The sequence below is a fragment of the Vulpes lagopus genome, chromosome 3 (assembly GCF_018345385.1).
Source record: "Vulpes lagopus strain Blue_001 chromosome 3, ASM1834538v1, whole genome shotgun sequence".
Classification (NCBI taxonomy): domain Eukaryota; kingdom Metazoa; phylum Chordata; class Mammalia; order Carnivora; family Canidae; genus Vulpes; species Vulpes lagopus.
In genome coordinates this window covers 21,408,880-21,427,600 of record NC_054826.1, presented here as the reverse complement: position 1 = coordinate 21,427,600, position 18,721 = coordinate 21,408,880, and the positions used below count along the sequence as shown (strand labels likewise).

General features: G+C 41.4%; 1 long non-coding RNA gene across 1 annotated transcript in view; it reads left to right on the top strand.

The window, feature by feature from the left end:
• Positions 1 to 12,253, top strand: part of LOC121488392 — a 40,378-nt gene extending 28,125 nt beyond the window's left edge. Inside the window, exons 3-5 of the long non-coding RNA XR_005987040.1 lie at positions 5,119 to 5,290; positions 11,888 to 12,060; positions 12,168 to 12,253. This is a non-coding gene — a long non-coding RNA (uncharacterized LOC121488392). The remainder of the gene's footprint in view (positions 1 to 5,118; positions 5,291 to 11,887; positions 12,061 to 12,167) is intronic.
• The last annotated feature ends 6,468 nt before the right edge of the window (positions 12,254 to 18,721 follow it).

Sequence of the window (18,721 nt, the reverse complement as noted above, 5' to 3'; positions counted from 1 at the left end):
AGCTTAGGTATTGGCTGTCCTTGGGCCAAGTGTTAAACACTGGTCCAATTAATTGCATATGGGGGAGGAATGTAGGATTGTGCTGAGCCTGGCTACTCCAGCTTATGGAATGGTCTAGAACAGTGGTTCTCAACCCAATTGGCAGAACAGTAGCTTCTGTGATGGCTTTAGAAATTAGATCCCATCCAAGATTAATCAGAATCTTGGAATTAGAATCTGTGGGAGTGGGGTTTAGACAGTTGAATGCTCTTTTTTCTTTTCTTTTTTTTTTTTTTTTTAAGATTTTATTTATTTACTCATGAGAGACACAGAGAGAGAGAGAGGCAGAGACACAGGCAGAGGGAAAAGCAGGCTCCCTAGGGGAAGCCCATGTGGGACTCAATCCCAGGACCCCAGGATCACGACCTGAGCTGAAGGCAGACACTCAACCACTGAGACATCCAGGCATCCCTGACATGTTTTCAAAGCTCTCCAGTGATTCTAATGTGTAGTCAGAATCGGGATCGATGGCCTGGAGCATAAGGCTCTAGGGGGCAGTTTCCTTCAGAAGGAGACTATAGCCTTGGGAGGCATTGTGATCCATTTGGTGGGCAGTGTACATTTTTCACATGAAGCAATAAACTCATGTCTTCAGACATCCTGAAAAAAAAATGAGTAAGATTGCTTAGTTATACTTATGAGCAATACTCTGGGAATTGTGTCATTTTAGGGGTTCTCCTGGGGCCATCTTGAGAGCATAAAGTGTATGTTGACAACTTTCAGTGCTTCCAAATTGTGGTAGAAAAACAAGCAGGAAAAAAAATGCATTAAAATGTATGTGACCGGTTGCAGCAATATTTTGTCATTGACCCAAATTCTTCAACATACTGTTTCGCAACATCTCTCTCTTATGAAATAAACAGTCACATCTGTTTCTTAGGGTTATTTAAAGATCTATGTTAAATTGTTTATCCTTAGAGAGATTCTTTCTTTGTCTTTAAAAAAAGCTGGTTGGCAGAAAATCACTCTTGGGCTAGTCTATGATACATGGTGATCCTTCCTTTTCGGTGCAGGGGGGCACAGCAGTTGACCTTTGGGTATGCAGGGAAGGGCGAGGGTTCCTTGGTCACTCTTCCTATTGCTGACCTCCTCACAGCCTCCAGTTTTTAAGCAGGCTGGTAGTTGCTGCATGAGAGAGCTCCTTCATTTGGCAGATTACCCCTGATGCAATGTCCTGTTCACAGTGACACCTGGCAAATATTTGTTGAGTTGACTTGACGTGATAGAGTTACTAGAAGAAAGAACTGCTGCTGACAAGTAGGCAGCACTCACAGCCCTCTCTGTTTTATATTTCCTTTTTTATTTTATTTTATTTATTTATGATAGTCATACAGAGAGAAAGAGAGGCAGAGACACAGGCAGAGGGAGAAGCAGGCTCCATGCACCAGGAGCCTGAGGTGGGATTCGATCCCGGGTCTCCAGGATCGCGCCCCGGGCCAAAGGCAGGCGCCAAACCCCTGCGCCACCCAGGGATCCCTGTTTTATATTTCCTATAGAGCTCAAGCTCACTCCACAAAGTGCCATTTGGTAAAAGCAGTTCTTTTCTTTTTTTCTTTTTATTTTTTTTAAAGATTTTATTTATTCATTCATGAGAGACACAGATATAGAGAGAGGCAGAGACACAGGCAGAGGGAGAAGCAGGCTCCATGCAGGGAGCCCGACATGGGACTCGATCCCGGGTCTCCAGGATCACACCCTGGGCTGAAGTCGGCACTAAACCGCTGAGCCACCCGGGCTGCCCTCTTTTTTAAAAGATTTTTATTTTATTTATTTGAGAGAGAGCGAGTGAACGAACGCACAGGTAGGCCAAGCAGGAGGCAGAGGGAGGGAGAGGGAGAAGTAGGCTCCCCGCTGAGCAGAGAGCCCGACACGGGCCTTGATCCCAGAACCTTGGGATCATGACCTGAGCTGAAGGCAGACACCCACCTGACTGAGCCACCCAAGAGCCCCAAAGCAAGTGTTTTCTGTATGGAAACCATCTTGGTCCACATGTCCTTGGAAGGTACCCTGAAGCCCAGGCCAAATGTAGACTTTCCTTCGTGATAGTTGTAGGGTATTTGTAAGAGACCAATCACACCACCCTACTGCCCTGATAGCTTAGACTAGTCCTTGCACAGTTGGAGGTAAACAGGACTTAACTTCCAGCCTCCCCTGGAATTGGTGTCTTTCTTAGCCTCACACACCATGTGATCTCTCAAGCTCTTCCCCTTCCCCCATTAAGGGCTGCTTAGGAAAGAACTTGACTCATTTGTTCTAAGAACTTCAGGTTTAAATAGTCTCATGAGTTTTTGCATTTTAGGAAAGCTCCATGGACAGAACTTCAGGTGAAGGAGGTTGCTTTTTGGTGGTAGTGTCAGGATACTGGCACAGAGGGGGTAACTTCTTAGTACCCTTCACCACTACTGGAGTTTCCTCTTATAGGCCTCCTCCATCTGGTGGCAGCCTAGGTCTGGTTCAGACATGTGGACTTGGGGCATAGTTGACCCTTAGAACCATTGCTAAAAGCACCAGAGGAGCAAATGTCTACTTGGCTATACCACCATTTTGTAAGCTCCAAAGCATTTCATTTCACAATTCCATTTTGTTTCCTTTCCCCACAAGTTAACTAAGGCATCTGGCAGCAAAATGTAGAGTCAGCAGGAACAATTCTGTTTGCTTTTTGCTGCCTGGAGACGTCTCAAAGTTGAACACAATCTTAACCCCGACTGTGCTTCTGGAAGTTGTCCTGAACACAAGGAGCTGGGGCATTTATATATCCAGAAAGGAAACTTAATACCTAGTAATGAAACTATACCAAACATGAGAAAAGCCAGAGTGCAAAAATAGCATGTGCAGAATTAGCCCATTTTGGTAAAATATAGGCTATATAAAAATATACACAGTATTTTTTGTATGCTTACTGTGTGCCAGGCACTTAGTCAGGTGTTTTATACACAGTACTTTATTATATATAATTGACAAAAACCTGGGAAGGCCATTCATATTATCCCTGTTTTACAGATGAGCTCATGGAGGTTCTGACTTGGTCAAACTTGACTAAAGTCACATCGATAATATGCAGGAAAAGTCCATGACCCACTAGAACCCTGTGAACCCTTACTGTATCAATCTGTAAAGATAAATCACTGGTGCTACATCGGAATATAAGCTGGTAGAGGATAATGAGTAATTTTTATTTTCTTCATTTTGCTTATGTTTATTATCTAATCTCTTTCCAATGCATATCTTTTGTTAACAAAGTTATTCCTTAAGTAAGAAACTTATACCAAATAGAGGCTTCCCTCACCATCCAAAAGTCAAACTTTTCCATAAAAACTTTCCATAGCCAAAATGTCATAAAGAGAAGATGCAATTGCCATTAATTTATATGGAAACATTTTGGAGCATTCATAGACCCCCAAAATAATCTCTTCTAGGTTTTTCTGATACTTTATAACACATCTTACTAACAGATGCATAGAATTAATTAAGATAAAACACAGATGCTCACAGACACAGTTCAAATCTCTAATGGCTTGATGCTGAGATGCTGAGCACAGCTCCGGAGGTGAAGGAACTGGATGGCACCATTCTTGCTACTTGGGGTGTGCTGACTCTATAAAGGCTTGTTGCAAAACCAATGCTGTACACTTTTGTCACTTTTTGCCTTTTCCATAAAAGCAAAAATCCTCTTAGGATTCTTTTGGTTAGCGAAAAAAGTACTAATGCAAGCCTCTTGTATAAGTGAAGAAGTGTAAGGCAAACTTTCAGAAAGTGGGGTACCTGTCCCAAACAGTTTATAGATGAGTTAAAATATATTTGCTATGAAAGGATGATTTTTAAAGTTTTAAGTAAGTTCTTTTTTTCTGTTTGTGAAACTATGAAGACTTCAGTATTAGTTTGCTAGGGCTTCCATCACAAGGCACCAATAAGCTGGGTGCCCCCCCTGCCAGTACTTTGATCTCAGACTTCTACTCTCCAGAACTGTGGGAAAATAGATTCCCATTGTTTAAGCCACCCAGCCTAGAAGCTGAGGCTGCAGAAATAAATAAGATAGCTATGACCCTGATTTTATTGCTAGAGATAGATAATAAATACAGAAATAAATAAGCACCCGCAAAATCCAATTATTGTGTGAGCTGTGCTGTGTATTAAAATAAGATAAGGTTATAGAGTAAGCTTGAATTCTGAATTATAGTACAGTGTATGGGGTAAAAGCAGGGACTTTGGAGCCACCTCATCATTTACTAGCTGTGTGACCTTGGGCACATTATTGTGGTTAAAAAAAAAAATCACATAAGGTTAAATTTACCATTTTAGCCAGTTTTAAGTGTACAGTTGAGTTAAGGATATCCACATTGGGGACACCTGGGTGGCTCAGTCATTGAGCGTCTGCCTTTGGCTCAGGTCGTGATCCTGGGGTCCTGGGATCAAGTCCCTCATCAGGCTCCTTGCAGGGAGCCTGCTTCTCCCTCTGCCTGTGTCTCTGCCTGTCTCTCATGAATAAATACATAAAACCTTAAAAAAAAAAGTATATCCACATTGTCATGACCGTTAACACATTTTTTGCACGAGTTTGCAGGATGGGAAGACTGCCTGGGCAATCGGAAGACCGATTCCTCCTAAGGACTGTGAGAACCGGGTCTGAGGCAGGTCTAACGTGATTGTCAGACTGAAGTCAGGGCCTCCCCTCCTGGGGACCCAGATCTCAGAGCTCACGAGACATTTCCCTGGGACACACCACTGTGATCTCCAACATGTTGCAAAGTGTGGCTGCTTGATCAAGCTCAGTTATTTATAAAGAAACAAATGAAGGAAGGAAGGAAGGAAAGAAGGAATATAGGCTGTTTTGTTGTGAAGCGACTTGTAGTATTTTATGAAGACCCAGCTTTCATGGTGTTAGTATGGGACAAGATGCTTCTTGTGTGGCCACAAAATGACTAATGTGCCTTCTCAGAGGGCTCAGGAATGCCAAAGAGATGGATCGTGAGCCTACTTCCTGGAGCTTTCTTCAGGAAAAAAGAAAAAGAAATGTGTTGTTTTTCCTCCCTAAAGGCCTCTAGCTGCTAGGCATAATTTTTTTTTCTCATTATTTTCCAGGAAACCTTGCCCTTGGACTAAGATCAAGAAACTCAGAGCAAATGCAAAGAAGATTTTGAGTGAGGTCTTCTTCAGCTCTGAGGAACACTGTGTTACTTTCACCAAAAGACATGCTTCCCTCATCGCAGACCTGGGGGCTGTAGCTGGGCACTGCCAGTGGAAACCCAGAAAGGTGGAAGTCCCTGGAGCTCTGCAGAAAGCCAGGCCCCCAGCTCTTTCCCCTTGGCTTTATGCCAAACTCACAAATTCCTTAACTAAGACATCCGTTCCCAATACAAACACAGAACCTTCGAAGTCTCTTGATTATTCCTTATCAGTCCCTTTTCTATGTTTCATAGAGGAAATGTATTACTTTAGGGGAAAAAGCAGACTCCCTTTTCTCAGGACAACAAGCTCTGTATAGTATGCATTTGTGGTCACCAAGATGGCAAGGCATGAGTCTCACTTGAGAGCCAGGAGGGTAAATATGAGCCTAGCAAGAAGCTTAGAACAACTCTTTAAATAGAGTTTGGCCCTTCCTTCAGCCCCCTGCTATTTTGGCCAAGTGTGCAAATGGCCTCTCCAAGCTCCTTTTTGAGCCCCTAGACACTCGCAAGAAGGGGGCTGATGGCTGAAAAGGCAGCGGTTGGCCTTTAGAGAAGCTCTTCTGACTAACTAGGCTACACCTGCCACTCTTGCTGCCTTCCAATCCATTCCTCACTGTGCACTGAAGTGATCTTTGAAAATACGAATCTGATAGGATTCCCACAAAGTCCCACTGGGTCTACAAGGTCTGGCATATCTGGCCCCTGTGCACATCTCCCATCCCATTGCTACCCTCTGCTTCAGCCACACAGGCCATATTCTGTTCTGTCCAGTTGCCACACTCCCTCCTACCATAGGCCTGCACTCATGTTCTGCTATCTTCCTCCAATTTCACTTTTTTTTAAAAAAAGATTTTATTTATTTATTCATTCATTCATGAGACACACACACACACACACAGAGAGAGAGAGAGAGAGAGAGAGAGAGAGAGGCAGAGACACAGGCAGAGGGAGAAGCAGGCTCCATGCAGGGAGCCAGACGTGGGACTTGATCCCAGGTCTCCAGGATCAGGCCCTGGGCTGAAGGCAGGCGCTAAGCCGCTGAGCCATCTGGGCTGCCCCTCCAATCTCACTTTTGATTAACATCTACATCTCATTCAGGTTGCAGATCAATTGCTACCTCATCAGGGAAACTTCCACCAATTCTATGAACTAGTTATCTCCCTGTCTTCTACTCTCTGGTACTTAGCCCTCATTGACCTTTGTTCGACCACGAGACTATAAGCACCATAAGAGTAGGAATGAGTGATCTATTTTTTCTTTTCAATATGTATCCAGTGCTTAGAAGAATAACACTATTTATATACTCAATAAATATCTGTTGAACTAATAAAAAACACCTCTTAGGAACAGTGACCAAGATACTATAAACACCATATGTTCCCTTCCTGGGATTTCTTGAGTTTTTGCCTTACTTTTAATTTCTATAACCACTTTTAAGTAACAGGGTATAGTTGTGACACCTAATTCCAATGTGTGTGTCTTTTCCCCACACCACCAAGCAATTTCCCGACACCAGATGAGCGTCTGACAATTTAACTTAATTTTGACACTTATCTATGTGGAGATAGTATCAGAGCCTGCAGGTTAAGGGCTCAGTCCCTCAAGACACTCTCCCCCATTCAGATGCCAATCACAAGTCTGGATTGTCACCTGTGTGTCTCACCAACTGGCTCTAGGTTGGAGGTTCCAACGACTCTTTCTTGTCATTTGCTAGAATGACTCAGGGAACTCAGAGAAACATTTAATTACTAGATTACCTGTTTATTATGAAAGGATATAACAACTCAGAAGCAGCCAGATAGAAAAGAGGCATAGGGCAAGATTTAGGGAAGCAGGCGGGACCTGTCACCCTCAGAGCCCTGCAGGCCATCAGAGCAAGTGAAGGAGAGGATAGGATATGAGGAGTTCACTGGACAGTGCATTTTCTCCTCCAGTCTTAGGTCTATTTATAGTCTAATCTCTGAGATGAGCATAACTTGTTAGAATATTGTTGATAAGTAAGAAAATATGTATTTGTGGCTAATGCTATTAAAATCTATGTTGAGTTAGTAGCCTTTCAAAACTTGCCATTGACAGAGTATCAGTTCTATAGTATCCAAAAGCTAAAGAAAATGAAAATTTATTACCTAGATAATTTCATAAAAACCTCTTGGCTGTATAATTCTGTATAATTCATCAAGAGAATTCCTTAGTTTTAAAGAATCTGGCCACACAGTACAACAAAAACTGAGAAAACAACTTTTCAAATACTTCCGCAGTCCTAAAGTTCCTGAACAAATATCTGATTATTCACTGAGTAGCACCTGTGTATGCAGAACTGGGCAAAGCATTGCGGGGAGACCTAGGAGCATCAAACCTTTCCCCTTTAACATATTATCTACCCGCAGAGTTAGGAAATTCAAGTTTAATAACAACAATACCAAAATTACAGCAGTAGAAGACACCTAAGGTTCAGTGAGCTGTATAAAGTGCAAGCTTTAGGATCCTTTAAGGAAGGAGACCTCATGGCAGGCTGGTGGGCTCCAGAGCTATTGGGAATTCAGTAGGAGTCTGAAATAGCAACAGCAACACTTTGTGAGCGCTCACTAACTCAGGCACTGGGCTAGGTGCGTGCGTGTATTTTCGTATTCAATCCTCACAATGACTGTACGAGGCTGTTAGGTAACCCAAGCACAGCAGCAAAATGAGGTGGAGACTTATTTGTCCTCCCATAAAAAGGGAGTCCAGGAGCGGGCAGTTGGGGGCTGATGCAGGTGCTTGAGAAATGGTCAAGCTTCCAGCTCTTTCTAGCTTCCTGTTCCACCAGTTTGACTGTGGTTTCTATGCCCTAGGTATAAAGCGGCTGATCCATTTCAGGCATGACATTGGCATCTCAGCAGAAAGATAAAGAAAACCACAAGTGCTAATTAATGGGAAGAAAACCTTCCCTGGGGGTCCCCAGCTGACTTCAGACTTCTCCTCCATCCCATTGGTTAGAACTGGGTCATATAGACTCCCCGCCACAAGACTGGCTGAGAAATGGAGGCCTTTTTTGTTTTTGTCATTTAGCCTGAGCCCACAGCTGCTTAAGAACCTCAAAGCTATGTACTGAGGGAGAGGAAGGAAATGGATGTGGGATAGACCGTCAGCAGTGCCTCCCAGGGCGTACTGCTGTTCTCATTTTCCACAGGAGAAAACCCAAGTGTTAAGTAACTTGCCCATGGTCATATAGTTAATAAATAGAAAAGCTGGACACACACACACAGAAGCAATCTGGTTCCGGAGCCTGAACTTCTAACCCTGTGCTAGGATCTGAGCTAGAGAGCAGAGGGAAGGACACTCTGTGGCAGGGGGATGGGGTTGACACAGGTGTGTGTGGGGGGGTGGGTTGGAGGGGTGTATAGTGTGCGAGTGAGGCCCTCAGGTTGGATCGGAGGAGCGACCCTGAGGAGTGGTGGGAGATAACATGGGAAAGTGGTTTGGGCTCATTTCACCTGCCTGATTAAGCTGTCAGGGTCATAAGACTTGCCAGTCCCGAGACTGAAATAATAATAATGTAGATAGGCAAGTGCTGGCAAGAAGTGAAAACCCTGTCCGGAAGGCAAATCTGACTCAGCAAATAGGACATCCAGAGATGTCAAATGTGAGGAGAGCCTGAACCAAGCAGGGCCTGGATTTGTGGGAAATCCAAGTTGAAGTTGGAAGAATGAAGGAACAGCCAAGGTTAGGCCAGGATGTGTGATGATTACGAAAGTCTAAAGGGTGTAGGAGCTGGAGGCCAGGGTCTCTGGGCCTGACAGTTTGGGGTCAGAGAGTTGAAGAACCAGAACCCTGGAGTATATGACATACCTGAGGCCTGATGGGTTTACAGCAGTATTTGTACATTCCAGCACCTTTGGAACATAACTGGCACATCACTTAGCACTAGCTTTCAGCTTCCACAGTCACACACTTAACCTTTGAGAGGATGCGATGACCCCAGACTATCACGACCTCAAGGAGATGTTTTCCATTGGAACTTACTCCTTTAAATATTAGCTTTACCTTCGTTATCTCACAGGGTAACTGGAGTGGGAACACAGAGAAAGAGGAAGAATTGGTAAGTGGGGAGCTGTGCAAAATGACCAACCACATCAGGTTTAGAGCGTATGCTTTCCTGTATAGCTCTTGAGGATGGAGTTACGCCACAAGACTTCAGGTTCATGTCAGGAGACATTACTTAGGACACAGGAGACTCAGCAGACAGCATTCCCCTCTGAGTGGTGACTTTCCACACCTGCAGTGCTTAAGCAGAGCCCAGGAAAGAGGTTTCAGAGTGGTTTCCTGCCTGCATAGAGCTTGAAGACTTCAGGTCTTTTATAATTGTTCAGTGCGCACATCTGAAACAATCTGAGCTGTAGGCTCGGAGTAGTAATCTGAGAACATGCTGTTCTGAGTTGGCTGCCAGCCAAACAGTAGGAGAAGCTTTGCAGAACCTTCCATTTCTTCCCACGCGTTTATTCTTTATTTAGTTAAAAAAGTCTTCCAGTTAAGATAGTTGGGGAAATAGTTATAGTTGACTCTTTTCCAGCAACTGAGAAAATGGAATTCAACTTTACATGTTATGCACTTATTTAAACATGCCAAGCCTCAGCATACATGCACCTGGCCTTAAATACAACCACACATAGACAGATGACCCTTGTACAATGTGGAGTATAGGGGTGCCAACCTCTGTGCAATTGGAAGTCTGCATATTCATTTTGACTTCCCTCAAAAATGTAACTGCTAATAGCCTACTGTTGACTGAAAGCCTTACCAATAACTTAGTTGATTAACACGTATTTCATCTGTTGTATGTATTATATACCGTATTCATGTACAATAAAGTAAGCTAGAGAAAAAGAATGTTAAGGCCAAAAAAAAAAAAAAAAAGAATGTTAAGGCCATAAGGAAGAGAAAGTACTTTTGATAAATACAGTGCAGGACTGTGAATGTATCTGTGAATAGGTGGTCCCATGAAGTTCAAACCCATATTGTTTAAGGGTCTACTATACATACACACATGTATATATGTGCACACACTTTTACAAAGAAGTAAATTCATGTTTATTGTAGCAGTTGAACCCTTAAACTCTGCAGCTGATGAGTTTGATCTCAGCTCTACTTTCTATTTTCTTTAGAAGATTTTATTTATTTGAGAGAGAGAGAGAGAGAGAGAGAGAGAGAAACAGTGGGGGGAGGTAGAGGAAGAAGCAAACTCCCTGCTGAGCGGGGATTCTGGTGCAGGACTCAATCCCAGGACCCTGAGATCATGACCTGAACCAAACAGATGTGCAGCCAACTGAACCACCCAGGCGCTCTCCTCTACTTTCTAGATCCAAGTCTGGGGGAGGCTACTCAATATCCCGTTGCTTCATTTTCTCATCTATAAAGCATAAGTCCAAGGCTGCCGTGAGCATGGAGTGAGCTAGGGCCTGTAAGAGACTTAGGGTCGCGGCTGGCACATGATAAATGATAGCTGTTATTATTGTAGACTTGTTAGTAAAACAATGGAGCACAAAGAACTAAAAATCACCCACAGGTCTGAAGGAGAACTACTGATAATTGTGAGTGTATCTTCCCAGTCTTTTCACGTGTGCATCTTCTGTTTACTTTCACTCTGGAGTCACACTCAGAGCAGGTGTGCATGTGGTTGAGCTCACGTGCACATGCACGCACATACACACACTCACACTTTTGTATGCTTCTTTTAAAGGCTAGAATATGTGCGTTAATGATTAGATAATCTGGCCCAAATATGTATTCAGGATTAAGCCATTCACCAAAAGGTCAAAACTTGTAACAGTTATCATGGAGTCATTTTTCAAAAATGCCACTTCCCCATTAATTCTCTGATCAGTGAAAGTATATACTCTGCTATTGGTTGCTTTGTTTGAATATTTATATTTTTGAGTTACATATCCATAGAAGATCTTAGGACTGAAACAGATACCTATTTACACAACCTGTGTTTCATTTCAAAAGGGAAATCCAGGGATCCCTGGGTGGCGCAGCGGTTTAGCGCCTGCCTTTGGCCCAGGGCGCGATCCTGGAGACCTGGGATCGAGTCCCACGTCGGGCTACCGGTGCATGGAGCCTGCTTCTCCCTCTGCCTGTGTCTCTGCCTCTCTCTCTCTCTCTCTGTACTATCAAACATAAAAATAAAAAAAAATTAAAAAAAGGGAAATCCAGTAAATTGTAAATTACTGATGAATTGCCAATAGTGTCTCAAATTGCTAGTGCATCCCTTTATGCATCTGGTCTGCTCCCGCCTTCCGCTCCTTCCTTCCCAAGGTAGAGAAGTCATTTCATATAACACAGGTCTCTGCTCACTTCTTTGTCATGGAGGGGGACGAACTGGCCTAGGGTGATGTCTCTCCCTTCTCTGACAGTTTGTGATTCTAGGTTCTGGTGGTAGAAAACCAGAGATACTGTTATACAAGTTGGGAAACTGGAATGAAGGATGATAAGCTTCCAGTTTCCAAGAAGTAGTGTGGAGTGGTGTATCTCCTGTTTACTCCCCATCCTCCAGAAGGAACATTCTCTGTGCAATTTCTTCCCCTCTTCACATGAGGATTCCCACAGACCCAGGGACCGTGCGTCTCATTGGTGAACAACATGACCCAGTAAGTACGTGATAAATGATGTGTGATGATGACAGTGTGACTGTTTGTATTCTCCAGGTTCTAAGCTCTAAGTTTCATTATCGGACCCTCATGGACCTCATTTCCTTAGGCCTGTGACCTCACTGCAGTGCTGAGTCCCTGTGCTGACAGTAGCCTTCATCTCCACTAACCATTCTGCTATGTCCCAGTGCTTCCTGGAGTCAAGGACAGTTTTACTGGGAGGATTTAAGGTACAGAGGAAGTATTTTTGTGCTACTCAAACTAAACCACATGGACGATTATTTACTTGCCTAAAAAAACAGCTGGTTCCACAAACTGCTGTTTTCTTTCTTTTTAGGATGACCATTTTAATGATCGCTTTGCTGGTTATTATTGGGAGGTTTAATAATGATGCAGAAACAGAGGAGAGCCTGGAGCTAAATGTGAGTGCTGGCTTTATGTATTTTAGAGCTAAGAGGTCTTCATGCTGCCAACATTACATTGAAACTCCATTATAGCAAAACCTAGTTTGAAACCCCCCCCAAAAATTGGGGTATCATGCTTCTATTTGGTATTTTAAGGGCATAATAAAAGTAAAATCCCTTCTGTACCTAAGCTTATACTGTTAATAAGCTAGAATTTAAAAGATACATGTATGTAAGTTGATACTTAAAACAGCAAAGAAAAACACAAAGAGGAAGAATAATTTCCTTAAATGTACGAATAATGTTTATAATACATTTATTTAAAAAGGTGAGCCAATTAATAGTAAAATATCCATCTGGCATGAACTGGCATTTCACAGAAGAGGACATACAAACGGTCAATATTATGGGCTGAATTGTGTTCTCCCAAATTCATATGTTGAAGTCCTAACCCCTAATACCTTGGAATGTGACTAGATTTGGAAATAGGGCCTTTAAAGAAGTAGTTAAGATAAATTGTCGTTACATGGGCTCTAATTCTCATGACTTGGTGTCCTCCTTTTTTTTTTTTTTTTTTTTTAAAGATTTTATTTATTCATGAAAGACATAGGGATTGAGAGGCAGAGAGAGAAGCAGGTTCCATGCAGGGAGCCCGATGTGGGACTCGACCCAGGGACTCCAGGATCATGCCCTGGGCCGAAGGCAGGTGCTCAACCGCTGAGCCACCCAGGCATCCCATGAATGGTGTACTCTTAAGAAGAGTTTAGGACATAAGCATGTAGAGAGGAAGAACATGTGAGAACAGAGAGAAAATGGCCATACAAACCAAGGAGAGAGGCTTCAGAATAAAATTAACTCTGTTGACACCTTGATCTTGGACTTCTACCTTTTCAGAACTGTGAGGAAATCTATTTCTGTTGCTTAAGCCACCCAATGTGTGGTACTTTGTTACAGCACTTAGAGCATCTAATCAGTCAATAAACTTACAAATGATGAAATAAACTCAAATTACACAACAATTTGATGATGATGGAAACAAGTGCTACAATGTACTTTTGAGTGGGAGTATAATTTGATACACTTTGAAGTGCAGTTTGGTAATAACAATCAAATTTGAAATATGCATTCTTTGGCCAAGAATTTTACTTCCAGCAGATACTACATATCATTCACAAATATAGATGTATGTATAAATGTGGTCAATTAAACTTAGAAAACTGGAAACAACTTACATTAAAAAAAGATTACATATTATGAATAAGATTTTGTGCAATTTTTTAAAAGAATGAGGTATACACATTGACATAAGGTGTCTGTGGGTTGAGAAGATGTCCACAATATATTGTTAAATTAAAAATAGTTGTGAAAGAGTATGTAGAGAATGACTATATCTGTTTATAACCTGTATATAGTTTTTTTTTATCCATTTGGGATACAAATTAAGATGACATTTCTTTTTTTGATAAGTTGAATTATTTTCAGAGAACATTATATAAACCCACCTGGTCTAAAGTTAATATACTTAATTGGTTCTTCTATTAGAAAATTAAAATTTGACTTAAGATCTTATCAGAAACTTTTTAGATTTGAGAAATCACTAACACAGAAGTCCTAGAAGAATATTTGGTAGTACATACATATGTAAAATGAAAAGTGGCAAATTAAGATCACCAGAAATTAATGTATATAGAGTTGAAACATCCATTTAACTGAGATGAGAGGAGTGGTTCTGGAGAAAATGTTTCAACTGTATAAACCTAGCCCCGCTGCAAACCAGACAGCAGGTTAGCCACACAATAGAAAGCTCTCCAAGTTTTAAGGAAAATGGGCATAAGTGGTTTTTAATAGCCAGTCTAAGGTATTATTAGTTTTGAAAAGGAGCTCATCAGATAGAAGACCTGTGTGTTTCTCCCTAGGATATTAGGAAGTGAACATTTGCTTGAGCTTCACTGGCAACATGGCAGCTCTGATCATGGTAAATGTTCAAGATAAGAATAAATGATTTACTTCATTAGGTTTGAATGCTCTTTGGGCTATAAGGGATTTCAATGGTATCTCATCATTTGAGAATTCAGACTTAGTTCATATGTCTCAGGGAAAAATTCATCATTAATTTACACATTCCTTCCACAAATATTTATTATGAATCTCTAATTAATCAAACTGCCCACTAACTGTCCACTGTTGTGATTTGGAACCCCCAAGAGCCATGAGGACGGCTATGGCATGTCCCTGTGCTTGTCTAGGACCCATCTCTGGTCCTTGTCACATTGCCCTGTTAAGTATGCAAGTGCCCATTACCGTCAACATTGCCTATTTAGGTGTCTGTCTAGGCATGGCTTCCAGATTACTTTTTTGACCCCAAACTCCCTGATCTTTTCCCTCTGTTCCTTTCCCCCAGTTCCATACCTGGCATTTGAGCACTGCCACTGGCTCCCTTAGTTTGCTGACCTATTTGGGCTCTTACGAACCTCAGCTTCTGATGCAGATTTTATCTGTATAGGCTCCTTGGACTTTAATGTCTTCTGAAGCATTGAGTCAGAGATTAGTTCAGGTAGCCCTACCATCAAGAACTTTTATCTGCTGGGTTAGTGGAAAAACTGTAAAGGCCAAGGGTCCCTTATTAGAAAATATGAGAATAGGAACGGAGTTGCATTTCATTTTAGATTTTGGGAAAACTAGATGGGACACTTAGGAAGAAATTCCATAAAATCTGCTCCAAACACTAATCTAAACGATGACATAAGGACTGATCAATATCATTATAGTGAAAAATAATTGCCAGATTTGCCAGGAATATTTTTTTTATAAAAACAGTTTTCTAAAAGTTATTATTAGACTCACAGGAAGAGTTGTTGACCAAATCCACACATTTATTATATTATATCAAATCCACAGGTTGATCAAATCCACTCCAACCAGTGCAGTGGTTAACTATGGCATCAGCGTGCTTCTTCTTCCAAGAGGACTGGGGGCCCCCTCACCTGTGGTATATAGGGCAGATGGTGTGAATCAGGATCCACTGCCCCACATGACCTCTGCCTAGTGTGGCTGCAATTGACCCAAGAATCTCCTTAGCACCTGTCTAAGCTCAAAAGCTGTATATTTGCTAGAGCCCCAATACAGCTATTGTTGAGTGGACTCCATGCTAGAACACAGAAAATACTTCAAGGCTTAAGAAAACTAATAAGAAACAATACTGATATTTTAAAAGATAAGCTAAAATAGAACATTGATTTTTTTCATAGTATGTGATTCTTAGTGTGTCATCATAATGTTAAAAATTTCATGTTAACTAAAGCACTTTAAAAAATTAGCTAATATGTTATTCCTTGTTTTTTCTTTAAAAATTTTTTTTATTGGTGTTCAATTTGCCAATATATAGAATAACACTCAGTGCTCATCCCATCAAGTGCCCCGCTCAGTGCCCATCACCCAGTCACCCCCACCCCCTGCCCACCTCCCTTTCCACCACCCTTAGTTCATTTCCCAGAGTTAGGAGTCTCTCATGTTCTGTCTCCCTTTCTGATATTTCCCACTCATTTTTTCTCCTTTCCCCTTTATTCCCTTTCACTATTTTTTATATTCCCCAAATGAATGAGACCATATAATGTTTGTCCTTCTTTGATTGACTTACTTCACTCAGCATAATACCCTCCAGTTCCAGCCACGTCGAAGCAAATGGTGGGTATTTGTCGTTTCTAATGGCTGAGTAATATTCCATTGTAAACATAGACCACAGCTTCTTTATCCATTCATCTTTCGACGGACACCGAGGCTCCTTCCACAGTTTGGCTATTGTGGACATTGCTGCTAGAAACATCGGGGTGCAGGTGTCCCGGCATTTCACCACATCTGTATCTTTGGGGTAAATCTCCAGCAGTGCAATTGCTGGGTCTAGGGCAGATCTATTTTTAACTCTTTGAGGAACCTCCACACAGTTTTCCAGAGTGGCTGTACCAGTTCACATTCCCACCAACAGTGCAAGAGGGTTCCCCTTTCTCCACATCCTCTCCAACATTTGTTGTTTCCTGTCTCGTTGATTTTCCCTATTCTCACTGGTGTGAGGTGGTATCTCATTGTGGTTTTGGTTTGTATTTCCCTGATGGCCAGTGATGCGGAGCATTTTCTCATGTACTTGTTGGCCATGTCTATGTCTTCCTCTGTGAAATTTCTGTTCGTGTCTTATTCCTTGTTTTTTTCAAACAATGAATATTTTAGAAATCATTAATATTAACCTCATTTTTTAAAAAAGTGCCTGACAATTATACTTAAAAAAGAAAACCTCAAGTGTTTTAATAGTGTTATAATGCTTTAAGTGTTATAATACTTAAATATGTATCTGGTTTTGCTTTAGGTCAAAATACAACAGGTATACTCTTTGAATATGGTGTTTCATTAATTCAGGGGATTATGTCATTTGGCACTGTGTATATATATTAAACAATTCTAAGATTTGTAAACTTGTGAGCTTAAAGCAAAGCTCTCTTCAAAGCATATTTCAGTTTCATATAGATCTCAAAGGATCAAATTGGTCCTTATCTAACCAAAGCTGTTGTTCCAATGCCTTCCTCTGATCACTGTTCTCATTTATCTTGTTTACTTTGAAAACATCTTTCCTTTTCCTAGATATCTCTTCCACACTCAGGGGCTTATCTTTCAACATGGATGCTCAAACAATATTATATTTGGAACAATGCATAAGGTAAAGTCTAGGGCACTTTCTTGTACATGCAACAGAAAGGAAGAATCACTTAGGTCAATAGGTGCTATTTCCCCAAATATTGGGAAGGTCTTCATTTCCCTTTGCACATAAAACAGCACCTAACAGCCAAGTTAAGGGGGTTAATGTTTTACATAGGCTCTTCATGTAATAATAACATTCTTTCACTTTCTAATATTTTGAGACATTAATGTTTTACAAACGTTAATGGATCAATGCCGTATGATCACCTGCTGTAGCTAATAAGCTGATTTATTAAATCATATTCATAGTTTATCGCTCTTTTAAGTATATCTAGGACTCAGATTTGGAAGGTCCTATCCTCCAAGGAAATTATCTGCTGCCTATAAAATGCTTATTACAAATATGGCTTAAATAAATTTATAAATATTCTGGGGACAAATAATAAAGTTGGGGAAGAATGAGACTGTATGAAGAAAGTTCTTGGTTCCAGAGCTGGAAGTCATAAGAGATGAGATCATTAGGATAAAGTTGAACTTGATAGAATACAGTCAGTGATCTTAATGTTTGATTGTGTGGTGGTGGCTGGAGCAACTGGTCAGGAGATTTTAATTATTCATACAAATTGGAACGAGGGGCACCTGGATGGCTAAGTGGTTGCGTGTCTGCCTTTGGCTCAGGGCATGATCCCGGGTCCCTGGAATCGAGTCCCACATCAGTTTCCCCACAGGGAGCCTGCTTCTCCCTCTGCCTATGTCTCTGCCTCTCTCTCTGTGTCTCTCATGAATAAATAAATAAAATCTTTAAAAAAACCCAACAACAACAAAAAACAAATTGGAACCAAAAAAGCTTTCTAGATAGTGCTGTGGTCAGATTTGGTGGGTAGTCTGAAGTAGAGGGTAAAATCTAAGAAAGCTCCTGTTGAACTTGCTTGAAGTTTACCAACCTAGCATGCTGGCCCTATCTCTAGGCTGGGTTAAGATGCTTCTTTTTTAATTTCCAAGTTCCTAACAGAACCTTGTGCATGCAGCCATTTGGATGTTGTCACACTTTACAGTGTTTTCATTTTGTTTTGTTTTTCTGCTTACTTGTATGCCTACCCTATTAGGTTTTGAGATCCTTGAGAACAAGGGAACTTAGCACTGTGCCTAGCATAAGCACCTAATAAATGTTTATTTAATTTAATCTGATTTAATGTAATTTGATTAACATCAAATCAAGGATTGTTTGAAAATTCTGCTCTCTTAAAAATGTTGACTGGTCCCAGGTTGCCTAGCGCAGGAGAGGCTGTTAAGAATGGCTCCCCCTCAGATATCATAAGCTCCTCATCGTCTCCTTTTGCCACCTGGAGTTTTAGACACACATTGGATTGAACACACACAATCCTGGGTACTTTGCTTTGTAGCTAGATACACATGTGAGGGGAAACCTTTTTGGGGCAGGAGGCAGCTGCTAAAACCACTTGTAAAGAAAGGAGGTGATGGCAAAATACTAGATTTCCTGCCGCAGACAGACCCAAGAGGACTATTCAGGTACTTTGTCAAGGAAAATAGCTACAGGGGGACTATCTGCTTCATACAAGAATCTTTCAAAAAGCAAGTTTGGATGTTTACATTTTTTTTCCCCTGGGGAGAAATTAAGCATTTATCAAAGGGATCTGGAACCCAAAATGGTTAGTACCTACTACTTAGCACAAGTAAACAATTTGGCTTCTCATTTGATGTTTCTTTGTGGGAAGGCTAACATGTGAGTCTCTTTGTCTTTACCCCCACGTGGTACAACAGTACCCAGCACACAATCATC